Raw genomic sequence first — 18,281 nt, 5'->3', positions numbered from 1 at the left:
ATGATCAGCCACGTGATCAGTGCATGATCAGCCATGTGATCAATGCATGCACAGTCATGTGACCAGTGTATGATCAGCTTCGTGATCAGTGCATGATCAGCCACGTGATCAGTGCATGATCAGGGAGGTGATGAGTGCATGTACAGTCACGTCATAAGTGCATGATCAGGCACATGAAAATTTCTTGATCAGGCGTGTGATCATTGCATGATCAGTCACATGATCAGTGTACGATCAGCCACGTGATCAGTGTATGATAGCCACGTGACCCCTGTATGATCAGTCACGTGATCAGTGCATGATGAGCCAAGGGAACAGTGCATGATAGCCATGTGATCAGTGCATGAAAGCTACATGACCAGTGCATGATCAGCCACGTAATCAGTGCATCATCAGCAACGTGATCATTGCATATTCAGCCATGTGATCAGTGCATGCACAGTCTCGTGATCAGTTTATGATCAGCTTCGTGATCAGTCATGGTCAGCCACGTGATCAGTGAATGATCAGGCACGTGAACAGTGCATGATCAGACACGTGATCAGTGCATGATCTCCCACCGGATCAGTGCATGATCAGCCACGTGAACAGTGCATGATCAGCAACGTGATCATTGCATGTTCGGCCACGTGCTCAGTGCATGCACAGTTACGTGATCAGTGTATGATCAGCTTCGTGATCAGTGCATGGTCAGCCACGTGATCAGTGCATGATCAGGCACGTGAAGAGTGCATGATGAGGCACGTGATCAGTGTATGATAGCAAGGTTATCAGTGCATGATCAGCCAGGTGATCAGTGCATGATCAGCCACGTGATCAGTGCATGATCAGCCACGTGATCAGTGCATGATCCGTCACGTGAACATTGCATGTTCAGCCACGTGATCAGTGCATGCACAGTCTCGTACTCAGCGTATGATCAGCTTCGTGATCAGTGCATGATGAGCCACGTGAACAGTGCATTATCAGGCAGGTGTTCACTGCATTATCAGTAATGTGATCAGTGTATGATCAATCACGTGATGAGTGCATGTACTGCCTCTGATCATTGTATGTTCAGCCGCGTGATCTGTGCATGATCCGCAACATGATTAGTGCATGAGCACCCACGTGATCAGTGCATGTTCAGCCACGTGATCAGTGCATGCACAATCACGTGATGAGTGTATAATCAGCTTCGTGATTAGTTCATGATCAGCCACGTGATCAGTGCATGCACAGTCATGTGATCATTGTATGATCAGCTTCCTGATCAGTGCATGATTAACCACGTCATCAGTGCATGATCAGCCACGTGATCAGTGCATGATCACCCAGGTGATCAATGCATGCACAGTCACCTGACCATGTATAATCAGCTTCATGATAAGTGCATGATCAGCCACATGATCAGTGCATGATCAGCCACGTGATCAGTGCATGTGCAGTCTTGTGATCAGTGAATGATCAGTCACGTGATCAGTGCATCATAGCCACTTGATCAGTGCATGATCAGTCACGTGATCAGTGCATGATCAGCCACGTGATCAGTGCATGTGCAGTCTCGTGATCAGTGTATGATCAGGTACGTGATCAGTGCATGATCAGTCACGTGATCAGTGCATGATCAGCCATGTGATCAGTGCATGCACAGTCACGTGACCAGTGTATGATCAGCTTCGTGATCAGTGCATGGTCTCCCACCGGATCAGTGCATGATCAGCCACGTGAACAGTGCATGATCAGCAACGTGATCATTGCATGTTCAGCCACGGGATCAGTGCATGCACAGTCACGTGATCAGTGTATGGTCAGCCACGTGATCAGTGAATGATTAGGCACGTGTTCAGTGCATTATCAGTAATGTGATCAGTGTATGATCAGACACGTGATGAGTGCATGAACAGCCTAATGATCAGTGCATGATAGCCCCATGATCAGTGCAGGATCAGTCACCTGGGCAGTGCATGATCAGCCACGTGATCAGTGCTTGTGCAGTCTCGTGATCAGTGTATGTTCAGGCACGTGATCAGTGCATGATCAGTCAAGTGATCAGTGCATGATGAGCCATGTGATGAGTGCATGATCAGGCAAGTGATCAGTTCTTGATCAGGCGTGTGATCAATGCATGATCAGTCACATGATCAGTGCATAATCAGCCACGTGATCAGTGCATGATAGCCACGTGACCCCTGCATGATCAGTCACGTGATCAGTGCATGATGAGCCATGGGATCAGTGCATGATAGCCATGTGATCAGTGCATGAAAGCTACGAGACCAGTGCATGATCAGCCACGTAATCAGTGCATCATCAACCACGTGATCATTGCATGTTCAGGCACGTGATCAGTGCATGCACAGTCACGTGATCAGTGTATGATCAGCTTCGTGATCAGTGAATGATCAGCCACGTGATCATTGCATGTTCATCCATGCGATCAGTGCATGCACAGTCACGTGATCAGTGTATGATCAGCTTCGTGATCAGTGCATGGTCAGCCACGTGTTCAGTGAATGATAAGGCACGTGTTCAGTGCATTATCAGTAATGTGATCAGTGTATGATCAGACAGGTGATGAGTGCATGAACAGACCATGATCAGTGTAAGATCAGCCGAGTGATCAGTGCATGATCTGCAACGTGATTAGTGCATGATCAGTACGTGATCAGTGCTTGCCTGGTCCCGAGATCAGTGTATGATCAGCTTCGTCTTCAGTACATGATCAGCCACATGATCAGTGCATGATCAGGCCCGTTAAGAGTGCATAATCAGTTACGTGATCAGTGTATGATAGCCAGGTTAATAGCGCAGGAGCAGCCACGTGATCAGTGCGTGATCAGCATATGGTCAGTGCATGATCAGCCACGTGATCAGTGCATGATCAGCCATGTGATCAGTGCATGCACAGTCACGTGATCCGTGTATGATCAGCTTCGTGATCAGTGCATGATCAGCCACGTGATCAGTGCATGATCAGCCACGTGATCAGTGCATGATCAGCCAGGTGATGAGTGCATGATCAAGCAAGTGATCCGTTCTTGATCAGGCGGGTGATCAATGCATGATCAGTCACATGATCAGTGTATAATCAGCCACGTGATCAGTGCATGATAGCCACGTGACCCCTGCATGATAGTCACGTGATCAGTGCATGATAGCCATGTGATCAGTGCATGAAAGCTACGTGACCAGTGCATGATCAGCCACGTAATCAGTGCATCATCAGCCACGTGATCATTGCATGTTCAGGCACGTGATCAGTGCATGCACAGTCACGTGATCAGTGTATGATCAGCTTCGTGATCAGTGAATGATCAGCCACCTGATCATTGCAAGTTCAGCCATGCGATCAGTGCATGCACAGTCACGTGATCAGTGTATGATCAGCTTCGTGATCAGTGCATGGTCAGCCACGTGATCAGTGCATGATCAGGCACGTGAAGAGTGCATGATCAGTCAAGTGATCAGTGTATGATAGCAAGGTTATCAGTGCATAATCAGCCAGGTGATCAGTGCATGATCAGCCACGTGATCAGTGCATGATCTCCCACATGATCAGTGAATGATCAGCCACGTGATCAGTGCATGATCAGTCACGTGGTCAGTGCATGATCTTCGATGTGATCAGTGCATGCACAGTCACGTGAGCAGTGTATGATCAGCTTCGTTATCAGTGCATGATCAGCCACTTGATCAGTGCATATTCAGGCAGGTGATGAGGGCATGATCAGGCAAGTGATCAGTGTATGATCAGCTTCATGATCAGTGCATGATCACCCACGTGATCAGTGCATGTGCAGCCACGTGATCAGTGCATGCACAGTCACGTGATCAGTGTATGATCAGCTTCGTGATTAGTTCATGATCAGCCACGTGATCAGTGTATTGTCAACCACGTGATCAGTGCATGATCAGCCATATGAAGAGTACAAGTCCAGCCAAGTAATCAGTGCATGCACAGTCACGTATTCAGTGTATGATCAGCTTCGTGATCAGTGCATGATGAGCCAGGTGATCATTGCATGATCAGGCACGCGTTCAGTGCATTATCAGTAATGTGATCAGTGTGTGATCAGACACGTGATGAGTGCATGAACAGCCTCATGACTAGTGTATGATCAGCCACGTGATCAGTGCATGATCCGCAACGTGATTAGTGTATGATCACCCACGTGATCAGTACATCATCAGCCACATGCATGATCTTCGATGTGATCAGTGCATGCACATTCACGTGATCAGTGTATGATCAGCTTCATGATCAGTGCATGATCAGCCACGTGATCAGTGCATGTGCAGTCTCGAGATCAGTGTATGATCAGGCACGTGATCAGTGCATGATCAGCCACGTGATCATTGCATGATCAGCCATGTGATCAGTGCATGAACAGTCACGTGATCAGTGTATGATCAGCTTCGTGAACAGTGCATGGTCAGCCACGTGATCAGTGAATGATCAGGCACATGTTCAGTGCATTATCAGTAATGTGATCCGTGTATGATCAGACACGTGATGAGTGCATGAACAGTCTAATGATCAGTGCATGATAGCCCCATGATCAGTGCAGGATCAGTCACGTGGGCAGTGCATGATCAGCCACGTGATCAGTGCATGCACAGTCACGTGATCAGTGTATGATCAGCTTCGTGATCAGTGAATGATCAGCCACGTGATCATTGCATGTTCATCCATGCGATCAGTGCATGGACAGTCACGTGATCAGTGTATGATCAGCTTCGTGATCAGTGCATGGTCAGCCACGTGATCAGTGAATGATCAGGCACGTGTTCAGTGCATTGTCAGTAATGTGATCAGTGTATGATCAGACACGTGATGAGTGCATGAACAGCCTCATGATCAGTGTAAGATCAGCCGAGTGATCAGTGCATGATCTGCAACGTGATTAGTGCATGATCAGTACGTGATCAGTGCTTGCCTGGTCCCGAGATCAGTGTATGATCAGCTTCGTCTTCAGTACATGATCAGCCACATGATCAGTGCATGATCAGCCCCGTGAAGAGTGCATAATCAGTCACCTTATCAGTGTATGATAGCCAGGTTAATAGCGCATGATCAGCCACATGATCAGTGCGTGATCAGCATATGGTCAGTGTATGATCAGCCACGTGATCAGTGCATGATCAGCCATGTGATCAGTGCATGCACAGTCACGTGATCCGTGTATGATCAGCTTCGTGATCAGTGCATGATCAGCCACGTGATCAGTGCATGATCAGCCACGTGATCAGTGCATGATCAGCCAGGTGATGAGTGCATGATCAAGCAAGTGATCAGTTCTTGATCAGGCGGGTGATCAATGCATGATCAGTCACATGATCAGTGAATGATCAGCCACGTGATCAGAGCATGATAGCCACGTGAACCCTGCATGATCAGTCTCGTGATCAGTGCATGATGAGCCATGGGATCAGTGCATGATAGCCATGTGATCAGTGCATGAAAGCTACGTGACCAGTGCATGATTAGCCACGTAATCAGTGCATCATCAGCCACGTGATCTTTGCATGTTCAGGCACGTGATCATTGCCTGTTCAGCCATGCGATCAGTGCATGCACAGTCACGTGATCAGTGTATGATCAGCTTCGTGATCAGTGCATGGTCAGCCACGTGATCACTGCATGATCAGGCACGTGAAGAGTGCATGATCAGCCACGTGATCAGTTCATGATCAGCCACGAGAACAGTTCATGCAGAGTCACGTGATAATTGTATGCTCAACTTCGTGATAAGTGCATGATCAGCCACGTGATCAGTGCATGACCAGGCACGTGATCTGTGCATGATCAGTCACGTGATCAGTGCATGATCTGCCACATGATCATTGCATGATCAGGCACTTGATCAGTGCATGATCAGTCACGTGATCAGTGTATGATCAGTCACGTGATTAGTGCATGATAGCCACATGATCATTGCAGGATCAGTCACGTGATCAGTTCATTTGCAGTCTCGTAATCAGTGTATGATCAGTCACGTGATCAGTGCATGATAGTCACATGATCAGTGCATGATTAGCCACGTAATCAGTGCATGTGCAGTCATGTGACCAGTGTATGATCAGCTTCGTGATCAGTGCATGATCTGCCACTTGATCATTGCATGATCAGGCACGTGATCAGTGCATGATCAGTCACGTGATCAGTGTATGATCAGTCACTTGATTAGTGCATGATAGCCACATGATCAGTGCATGATCAGCTACGTGATCAGTTCATTTGCAGTCTCGTGATCAGTGTATGATCAGTCACGTGATCAGTGCATGATAGCCACATGATGAGTGCATGATCAGTCACGTGATCAGTGCATGATCAGCCACGTAATCAGTGCATGTGCAGTCATGTGACCAGTGTATGATCAGGTACGTGATCAGTGCATGCTCAGCCACGTGATCAGTGCATGAAAAGGCATGTGATGAGTGCATGATCAGTCACGTGATAAGTGCAAGATCAGGCACATGATCAGTTCTTGATCAGGCGTGTGATCAGTGCATGATCAGTCACAGGATCAGTGTACGACCAGCCACGTAATTAGTTCATGATAGCCACGTGACCCCTGCATGATCAGTCACGTGATCAGTGCATGATGAACCATGGGATCAGTGCATGATAGCCAGGTGATCAGTGCATGAAAGCTACGTGACCAGTGCACGATCAGCCACGTAATCAGTGCATCATCAGCCACGTGATCATTGCATGTTCAGGCACGTGATCAGTGCATGCACAGTCACGTGATCAGTGTCTGATCAGCCTCGGGATCAGTGCATGATCAGCCACGTGATCATTGCATGTTCAGCCATGTGATCAGTGCATGCACGGTAGTGTATGATCAGCTTCGTTATCAGTGCATGTTCTCCCACGGGATCAGTGCATGATCAGCCTCGTGAACAGTGCATGAACAGCAACGTGATCATTGCATGTTCAGCCACGTGATCAGTGCATGCACAGTCACGTGATCAGTGTATGATCAGCTTCGTGATCAGTGCATGGTCAGCCACGTGATTAGTGCATGATTAGGCATGTGAAGAGTGCATGATCAGTCACGTGATCAGTGTATGAAAGCAAGGTTATCAGTGCATGATCAGCCAGGTGATCATTGCATGATCAGCCACGTGATCAGTGCATTTGCAGTCTCGTGATCAGTATATGATCAGGAACGTGATCAGTGCATGATCAGCCACGTGATCAGTGCATGATCAGCCACGTGATCAGTGCATGAGCAGCCACGAGATCAGTGCATGCACAGTCATGTGATCAGTGTACGATCAGCCACGTGATCATTGTATGATCAACCACGTGATCAGTGCATGAACAGCCGTATGAACAGTACAAGATCAGCCAAGTAATCAGTGCATGCACAGTCACGTACTCAGATTATGATCAGCTTCGTGATCAGTGCGTGATGAGCCACGTGATCAGTGCATGATCAGGCAGGTGTTCAGTGCATTATCAGTAATGTGACCAGTGTATGATCAGACAGGTGATGAGTGCATGTACTGCCTGTGATCAATGTATGATCAGCCGCGTGATCAGTGCATGATCCGCAACGTGAGTAGTGCATGATCAGTCAGGTAATCTGTGTATGATCAGCCATGTGATCAGTCCATGATCACCCACGTGATCAGTGCATGTTCAGCCAAGTGATCAGTGCATGCATGGTCCCGTGGTCAGTGTATGGTCAGCTTCGTCTTCAGTGCATGATCAGCCACATGATTAGTGCATGATCAGGCACGTGAAGAGTGCATAATCTGTCACTTGATCTGTGTATGATAGCCAGGTTATCAGCACATGATCAGCCAAGTGATCAGTGCATGCACAGTCACGTGGTCAGTGTATGATCAGCTTCGTGATTAGTTCATGATCAGCCACGTGATCAGTGTATGATCAGCTTGGTGATCAGAGCATGATGAGCCACGTGATCAGTGCATGATCAAGCACGTGAAGAGTGCATGATCAGCCACGTGATCAGTGCATGATCAGGCACGTGATCTGTGCATGATCAGTAACGATATCAGTGTATGATCAGTCACGTGATCAGTGCATCATAGCCACATGATCAGTGCATGATCAGTCACGTGATCAGTGCATGATCAGCCACGTGATCAGTGCATGATCAGCCATGTGATCAATGCATGCACAGTCACGTGACCAGTGTATGATAGCCACGTGACCCCTGTATGATCAGTCACGTGATCAGTGCATGATGAGCCAAGGGAACAGTGCATGATAGCCATGTGATCAGTGCATGAAAGCTACGTGACCAGTGCATGATCAGCCACGTAATCAGTGCATCATCAGCAACGTGATCATTGCATATTCAGCCATGTGATCAGTGCATGCACAGTCTCGTGATCAGTGTATGATCAGCTTCGTGATCAGTGCATGGTCAGCCACGTGATCAGTGCATGATCAGGCACGTGATCAGTGCATGCACAGTCACGTGATCAGTGCATGATCTCCCACCGGATCAGTGCATGATCAGCCACGTGAACAGTGCATGATCAGCAACGTGATCATTGCATGTTCGGCCACGTGCTCAGTGCATGCACAGTTACGTGATCAGTGTATGATAAGCTTCGTGAGCAGTGCATGGTCAGCCACGTGATCAGTGCATGATCAGGCACGTTAAGAGTGCATAATGAGTCACGTGATCAGTGTATGATAGCAAGGTTATCAGTGCATGATCAGCCAGGTGATCAGTGCATGATCAGCCACGTGATCAGTGCATGATCTCCCACGTGATCAGTGCATGATCAGCCACGTGATCAGTGCATGATCCGTCACGTGAACATTGCATGTTCAGCCACGTGATCAGTGCATGCACAGTCTCGTACTCAGCGTATGATCAGCTTCGTGATCAGTGCATGATGAGCCACGTGAACAGTGCATTATCAGGCAGGTGTTCACTGCATTATCAGTAATGTGATCAGTGTATGATCAATCACGTGATGAGTGCATGTACTGCCTCTGATCATTGTATGTTCAGCCGCGTGATCTGTGCATGATCCGCAACATGATTAGTGCATGAGCACCCACGTGATCAGTGCATGTTCAGCCACGTGATCAGTGCATGCACAATCACGTGATGAGTGTATAATCAGCTTCGTGATTAGTTCATGATCAGCCACGTGATCAGTGCATGCACAGTCATGTGATCATTGTATGATCAGCTTCCTGATCAGTGCATGATCAACCACGTCATCAGTGCATGATCAGCCACGTGATCAGTGCATGATCACCCAGGTGATCAATGCATGCACAGTCACCTGACCATGTATAATCAGCTTCATGATAAGTGCATGATCAGCCACATGATCAGGGCATGATCAGCCACGTGATCAGTGCATGCACAGTCACGTGATCAGTGTATGATCAGCTTCGTTATTAGTTCATGATCAGCCACGTGATCAGTGCAGGTGCAGTCTTGTGATCAGTGTATGATCAGTCACGTGATCAGTGCATCATAGCCACTTGATCAGTGCATGATCAGTCACGTGATCAGTGCATGATCAGCCACGTGATCAGTGCATGTGCAGTCTCGTGATCAGTGTATGATCAGGTACGTGCTCAATGCATGATCAGTCACGTGATCAGTGCATGATCAGCCATGTGATCAGTGCATGCACAGTCACGTGACCAGTGTATGATCAGCTTCGTGATCAGTGCATGATCAGCGACGTGAACAGTGCATATGCAGTCTCGTGATCAGTGTATAATCAGGCACGTGATCATGCATGATCAGCCAGGTGATCAGTGAATGATCAGCCTTGTGATCAGTGCATGCACAGTCACGTGATCAGTGTATGATCAGCTTCGTGATTATTTCATGATCAGCCACGTGATCAGTGCATTTTCAGGCAGGTGTTCAGTGCATTATCAGTAATGTGATCAGTGTATGATCAGGCACGTGATCAGTGCATGTACTGCCTCTGATCAGTGTATGATCAGCAGGGTGATCAGTGCATGATCCGCAACGTGATTAGTGCATGATCACCCACGTGATCAGTGCATGTTCAGCCACGTGAACAGTGCATGCACAGTCACGTGATCAGTGTATGATCAGCTTTGTGATTAGTTCATGGTCAGCCACGTGATCAGTGCATGTGCAGTCTCGTGATCAGTGTATGATCAGCTTCGTGATCACTGCATGGTCAGTCACGTGATCAGTGCATGATCAGGCACGTGAAGAGTGCATGATCAGCCACGTGATCAGTGCATGATCAGCCATGTGATCAGTGCATGCACCGTCACGTGACCAGTGTATGATCAGCTTCGTGATCAGTGCATGATCAGCCACTTGATCAGTGCATGATAAGCTTCGTGATCAGTGCATGATCAGCCACGTGATCAGTGCATGATCAGGCAGGTGATGAGTGCATGATCAGTCACGAGATAAGTGCATCATCAGGCACGTGATCAGTTCTTGATCAGGCGTGTGATCAGTCCATGATCAGTCACATAATCAGTGTATGATCAGCCACGTGATCAGTGCATGATAGCCACGTGATCAGTGCATGATCAGTCAGGAGAACAGTGCATGATCAGCCACGTGATCAGTGCATGTGCAGTCTCGTGATCAGTGTATGATCAGGCACGGGATCAGTGCATGATCAGTCACGTGATCAGTGCATGATCAGGCATGTGATCAGTCCGTTCAGAGTCACGTGATCAGTGTATGATCAGCTTCATGAAAAGTGCCTGATCAGCCACATGATCAGTGCATGATCAGCCACGTGATCAGTGCATGCACAGTCATGTGATCAGTGTATGATCAGCTTCATGATCAGTGCATGATCAGCCACGTGATCAGTGCATGTGCAGTCTCGTGATCAGTGTATGATCAGGCACGTGATCAGTGCATGATCAGCCACGTGATCATTGAATGATCAGCCACGTGATCAGTGCATGCACAGTCACGTGATCAGTGTATGATCAGCTTCGTGATTATTTCATGATTAGCCACGTGATCAGTGTATGATCAGCCACGTGATCAGTGCATGATCTCCCACGGGATCAGTGCATGATCAGCCACGTGAACAGTGCATGATCAGCAAAGTGATCATTGTATGTTCAGCCACGGGATCAGTGCATGCACAGTCACGTGATCAGTGTATGGTCAGCCACGTGATCAGTGAATGATCAGGCACGTGTTCAGTGCATTATCAGTAATGTGATCAGTGTATGATCAGACACGTGATGAGTGCATGAACAGCCTAATGATCAGTGCATGATAGCCCCATGATCAGTGCAGGATCAGTCACGTGGGCAGTGCATGATCAGCCACGTGATCAGTGCATGTGCAGTCTCGTGATCAGTGTACGTTCAGGCACGTGATCAGTGCATGATCAGTCAAGTGATCAGTGCATGATCAGCCATGTGATGAGTGCATGATCAGGCAAGTGATCAGTTCTTGATCAGGCGTGTGATCAATGCATGATCAGTCACATGATCAGTGCATAATCAGCCACGTGATCAGTGCATGATAGCCACGTGACCCCTGCATGATCAGTCACGTGATCAGTGCATGATGAGCCATGGGATCAGTGCATGATAGCCATGTGATCAGTGCATGAAAGTTACGTGACCAGTGCATGATCAGCCACGTAATCAGTGCATCATCAGCCACGTGATCATTGCATGTTCAGGCACGTGATCAGTGCATGCACAGTCACGTGATCAGTGTATGATCATCTTCGTGATCAGTGCATGTTCAGCCACGTAATCAGTGCATGATCAGGCACGTGAAGAGTGCATGATCAGTCACGTGATCAGTGTATGATAGTAATGTTATCATTGCATGATCAGCTTCGTGATCAGTGCATGATCAGCCACGTGATCAGTTCATGCAGAGTCACGTGATCAGTGTATGATCAGCTTCGTGATCAGTGCATGATCAGCCACGTCATCAGTGCATGATCAGCCACGTGATCAGTGCATGATCAGCCAGGCGATCAGTGCAGGCAGAGTCACGTGATCAGTGTATGATCAGCTTCATGATAAGTGCATGATCAGCCACATGATCAGTGCATGATCAGCCACGTGATCAGTGCATGCACAGTCATGTGATCAGTGTATGACCAGCTTCATGATCAGTGCATTATCTGCCACGTGAATAGTGCATGGGCAGTCTCGTTATAAGTGCATGATCAGGCACGTGATCTGTGCATGATCAGTCACGTGATCAGTGCATGTGCAGTCTCGTGATCAGTGTATGATCAGTCATGTGATCAGTGAATGATAGCCACATGATCAGTGCATGATCAGTCACGTGATCAGTGCATGATCAGCCACGTGATCAGTGCATGTGCAGTCTCGTGATCAGTGTATGATCAGTCATGTGATCAGTGCATGATAGCCATATGATCAGTGCATGATCAGTCACGTAATCAGTGCATGTGCAGTCTCGTGATCAGTGTATGATCAGGCACGTGATCAGTGCATGATCAGTCACGTGGTCAGTGCATGATCTTCCATGTGATCAGTGCATGCACAGTCACGTGAGCAGTGTATGATCAGCTTCGTGATCAGTGCATGATCAGCCACTTGATCAGTGCATAATCAGGCAGGTGATGAGTGCATGATCAGGCAAGTGATCAGTGTATGATCAGCTTCATGATCAGTGCATGATCACCCACGTGATCAGTGCATGTGCAGCCACGTGATCAGTGCATGCACAGTCACGTGATCAGTGTATGATCAGCTTCGTGATTAGTTCATGATCAGCCACGTGATGAGTGTATTGTCAACCACGTGATCAGTGCATGATCAGCCATATGAAGAGTACAAGTCCAGCCAAGTAATCAGTGCATGCACAGTCACGTATTCAGTGTATGATCAGCTTCGTGATCAGTGCATGATGAGCCAGGTGATCAGTGCATGATCAGGCACGTGTTCAGTGCATTATCAGTAATGTGATCAGTGTGTGATCAGACACGTGATGAGTGCATGAACAGCCTCATGACCAGTGTATGATCAGCCACGTGATCAGTGCATGATCCGCAACGTGATTAGTGCATGATCACCCACGTGATCAGTACATCATCAGCCACGTGATCATTGCATGCACAGTCACGTGATCAGTGTATGATCAGCTTCATGATCAGTGCATGATCAGCCACGTGATCAGTGCATGTGCAGTCTCGTGATCAGTGTATGATCAGGCACGTGATCAGTGCATGATCAGCCACGTGATCATTGCATGATCAGCCACGTGATCAGTGCATGCACAGTCACGTGATCAGTGTATGATCAGCTTCGTGATTATTTCATGATTAGCCACGTGATCAGTGTATGATCAGCCACGTGATCAGTGCATGATCTCCCACGGGATCAGTGCATGAACAACCACGTGAACATTGCATGATCAGCAACGTGATCATTGCATGTTCAGCCACGTGATCAGTGCATGCACAGTCACGTGATCAGTGTATGATCAGCTTCGTGATCAGTGCATGGTCAGCCACGTGATCAGTGAATGATCAGGCACGTGTTCAGTGCATTATCAGTAATGTGATCAGTGTATGATCAGACACGTGATGAGTGCATGAACAGCCTAATGATCAGTGCATGATAGCCCCATGATCAGTGCAGGATCAGTCACGTGGGCAGTGCATGATCAGCCACGTGATCAGTGCATGTGCAGTCTCGTGATCAGTGTATGTTCAGGCACGTGATCAGTGCAAGATCAGCCTCGTGATCAGAGCATGATCAGCCTTGTGATCAGTGCATGCACAGTCACCTGATCAGTGTATGATCAGCTTCGTGATTAGTTCATGATCAGCCACGTGTTAAGTGAATGATCAACCACGTGATCAGTGTATGATCAACCACGTGATCAGTGCATGATCAGCCACATGAACAGTGCAAGATCAGCCAAGTGATCAGTGCATGCACAATCAGGTAATCAGTGTATGATCAGTTTCGTGATCAGTGCATTATAAACGATGTGATCTGTGCATGATCAGTCACGTGATCAGTGCATGATCCGCCATGTGATCAGTGCATGATCCGGCACGTGATCAGTGCATGATCAGTCACGTGATCAGTGTATGATCAGTCACGTGATTTGTGCATGATAGCCACATGATCAGTGCATGATCAGTCACGTGATCAGTGCATGATCAGTCACGTAATCAGTTCATGTGCAGTCTGGTGATCAGTGTATGATCAGTCCCGTGATCAGTGCATGATAGCCACATGATCAGTGCATGATCAGTCACGTGATCAGTGCATGATCAGCCACGTGATTTGTGCATGTGCAGTCACGTGACCAGTGTATGATCAGCTTCGTGATCAGTGCATGATCAGCCACGTGATCAGTTCATGTTCAGGCACGTGAACAGTTGTTGATCAGGCGTGTGATCAGTGCATGGTCAGTCACATGATCAGTTTACGATCAGCCACGTGATCAGTGCATGATAGCCACGTGACCCCTGCATGATCAGTCATGTTATCAGTGCATGATGAGCCATGGGGTCAGTGCATGATAGACATGTGATCAGTGCATGAAAGCTACGTGACCAGTGCATGATCAGCCACGTAATCAGTGCATGATCCGCCACGTAAACATTGCATATTCAACCACATGATCAGTGCATGCACAGTTTCGTACTCAGTGTATGATCAGCTTCGTGATCAGTGCATGATGAACCACGTGAACAGTGCATGATCAGGCAGGTGTTCAGTGCATTATCAGTAATGTGATCAGTGTATGATCAGACACGTGATGAGTGCATGTACTGCCTCTGATCAGTGCATGATCCATAACATGATTAGTGCATGATCACCCACGTGATCAGTGCATTTTCATCCACGTGATCAGTGCATGCACAGTCACGTGATCAGTGTATGATCAGCTTCGTGATTAGTTCATGATCAGCCACGTGATAAGTGAATGATCAACCAAGTGATCAGTGTATGATCAACCACGTGATCAGTGCATGAGCAGCCACATGAACAGTGCAAGATCAGCCAAGTGATCAGTGCATGTACAATCACGTAATCAGTGTATGATCAGCTTCGAGATCAGAGCATGCTGAGCCACGTGATCAGTGCATGATCAGGCATGTGTTCTGTGCATTATCAGTAATGTGATCAGTGTATGATCAGACAAGTGATGAGTGCATGTACTGCCTCTGATCAGTGTATGATCAGCCGGGTGATCAGTGCATGATCTGCAACGTGAGTAGTGCATGATCAGTCACGTAATCTGTGTATGATCAGCCATGTGATCAGTGCATGATCACCCACGTTATCATTGCATATTCAGCCACGTGATCAGTGCATGCACAGTCACGTGATCAGTGTATGATCAGCTTCGTGATTAGTTCATGATCAGCCACGTGATCAGTGTATGATCAGCTTCGTGATCAGAGCATGATGAGCCACGTGATCAGTGCATGATCAAGCACGTGAAGAGTGCATGATCAGCCACGTGATCAGTGCATGATCAGGCACGTGATCTGTGCATGATCAGTCACGATATCAGTGTATGATCAGTCACGTGATCAGTGCATCATAGCCACATGATCAGTGCATGATCAGCCACGTGATCAGTGCATGATCAGCCATGTGATCAATGCATGCACAGTCACGTGACCAGTGTATGATCAGCTTCGTGATCAGTGCATGATCAGCCACGTGATCAGTGCATGATAAGGAGGTGATGAGTGCATGTACAGTCACGTGATAAGTGCATGATCAGGCACATGAAAACTTCTTGATCAGGCGTGTGATCATTGCATGATCAGTCACATGATCAGTGTACGATCAGCCACGTGATCAGTGTATGATAGCCACGTGACCCCTGTATGATCAGTCACGTGATCAGTGCATGATGAGCCAAGGGAACAGTGCATGATAGCCATGTGATCAGTGCATGAAAGCTACGTGACCAGTGCATGATCAGCCACGTAATCAGTGCATCATCAGCAACGTGATCATTGCATATTCAGCCATGTGATCAGTGCATGCACAGTCTCGTGATCAGTGTATGATCAGCTTCGTGATCAGTGCATGGTCAGCCACGTGATCAGTGCATGATCAGGCACGTGACCCCTGTATGATCAGTCACGTGATCAGTGCATGATGAGCCAAGGGAACAGTGCATGATAGCCATGTGATCAGTGCATGAAAGCTACGTGACCAGTGCATGATCAGCCACGTAATCAGTGCATCATCAGCAACGTGATCATTGCATATTCAGCCATGTGATCAGTGCATGCACAGTCTCGTGATCAGTGTATGATCAGCTTCGTGATCAGTGCATGGTCAGCCACGTGATCAGTGCATGATCAGGCACGTGAACAGTGCATGATCAGACGTGATCAGTGCATGATCTCCCACCGGATCAGTGCATGATCAGCCACGTGAACAGTGCATGATCAGCAACGTGATCATTGCATGTTCGGCCACGTGCTCAGTGCATGCACAGTTACGTGATCAGTGTATGATCAGCTTCGTGATCAGTGCATGGTCAGCCACGTGATCAGTGCATGATCAGGCACGTGAAGAGTGCATGATGAGTCACGTGATCAGTGTATGATAGCAAGGTTATCAGTGCATGATCAGCCAGGTGATCAGTGCATGATCAGCCACGTGATCAGTGCATGATCTCCCACGTGATCAGTGCATGATCAGCCACGTGATCAGTGCATGATCCGTCACGTGAACATTGCATGTTCAGCCACGTGATCAGTGCATGCACAGTCTCGTACTCATCGTATGATCAGCTTCGTGATCAGTGCATGATGAGCCACGTGAACAGTGCATTATCAGGCAGGTGTTCACTGCATTATCAGTAATGTGATCAGTGTATGATCAATCACGTGATGAGTGCATGTACTGCCTCTGATCATTGTATGTTCAGCCGCGTGATCTGTGCATGATCCGCAACATGATTAGTGCATGAGGACCCACGTGATCAGTGCATGTTCAGCCACGTGATCAGTGCATGCACAATCACGTGATGAGTGTATAATCAGCTTCGTGATTAGTTCATGATCAGCCACGTGATCAGTGCATGCACAGTCATGTGATCATTGTATGATCAGCTTCCTAATCAGTGCATCATCAGCCACGTAATCATTGCATGTTCAGCCACGTGATCAGTGCATGCACGATCACGTGATCAGTGTCTGATCAGCTTCGTGATCAGTGCATGATCAGCCACGTGATCAGTGCATGTTAAGCCATGTGATCAGTGCAGGCACAGTCACGTGATCAGTGTATGATCAGCTTCGTGATCAGTGCATGGTCAGCCACGTGATCAGTGCATGATCAGGCACGTGAAGAATGCATGATCAGCCAAGTGATCAGTGCATGATCTCCCATGGGATCAGTGCATGATCAGCCACGTGAACAGTGCATGATCAGCAACGTAATCATTGCATGTTCAGCCACGTGATCAGTGCATGCAGAGTCACGTGATCAGTGTATGATCAGCTTCATGATCAGTGCATGGTCAGCCAGGTGATCAGTGCATGATCAGGCACGTGAAGAGTGCATGATCAGTCATGTAATCAGTGTATGATACCAAGGTTATCGGTGCAAACTCAGCCAGGTGTTGAGTGCATGATCAGCCACGTGATCAGTGCATGATCAGCCATGTGATCATTGAATGTTCAGCCATGTGATCAGTGCATGCTCAGCCACGTGATCAGTGCATGACCAGCTTCGTGATTAGTTCATGATCAGCCACGTGATCAGTTCATGTGCAGTCTCGTGTTCAGTGTATGATCAGGCACGTGATCAGCGCAAGCTCAGCCAGGTGATCAAGGCATGATCAGCCTTGTGATCAGTGCATGCACTGTCACGTGATCAGTGTATGATCAGCTTCGTGATTAGTTCATGATCAGCCACGTGATCAGTGTATGATCAACCACGTGATCAGTGCATGATCAGCCACATGAACAGTGCAAGATCATCCAAGAGATCAGTGCATGCACAATCACATAATCAGTGTATGATCAGCTTCGTGATCAGTGCATGTGCAGTCTCGTGATCAGTGTATGATCAGGTACGTGATCAGTGCATGATCAGTCTTGTGATCAGTGCATGATCAGCCATGTGATCAGTGCATGCACAGTCACGTGACCTGTGTATGATCACCTTCGTGATCAGTGCATGATCAGCGACGTGATATGTGCATGATCAGGAAGGTGATGAGTGCATGATCAGTCACGTGATAAGTGCATGATCAGGCACGTGAAAAGTTCTTGATCAGGCGTGTGATCATTGCATGATCAATCACATTATCAGTGTACGATCAGACACGAGATCA

The sequence above is a fragment of the Bos grunniens genome, chromosome 4 (genome assembly GCF_055505025.1).
Source record: "Bos grunniens cultivar Pamir isolate PY7600 chromosome 4, Bosgru_T2T1.0, whole genome shotgun sequence".
Classification (NCBI taxonomy): Eukaryota; Metazoa; Chordata; class Mammalia; order Artiodactyla; family Bovidae; genus Bos; species Bos grunniens.
Note: the sequence above shows the minus strand (reverse complement) of the source record.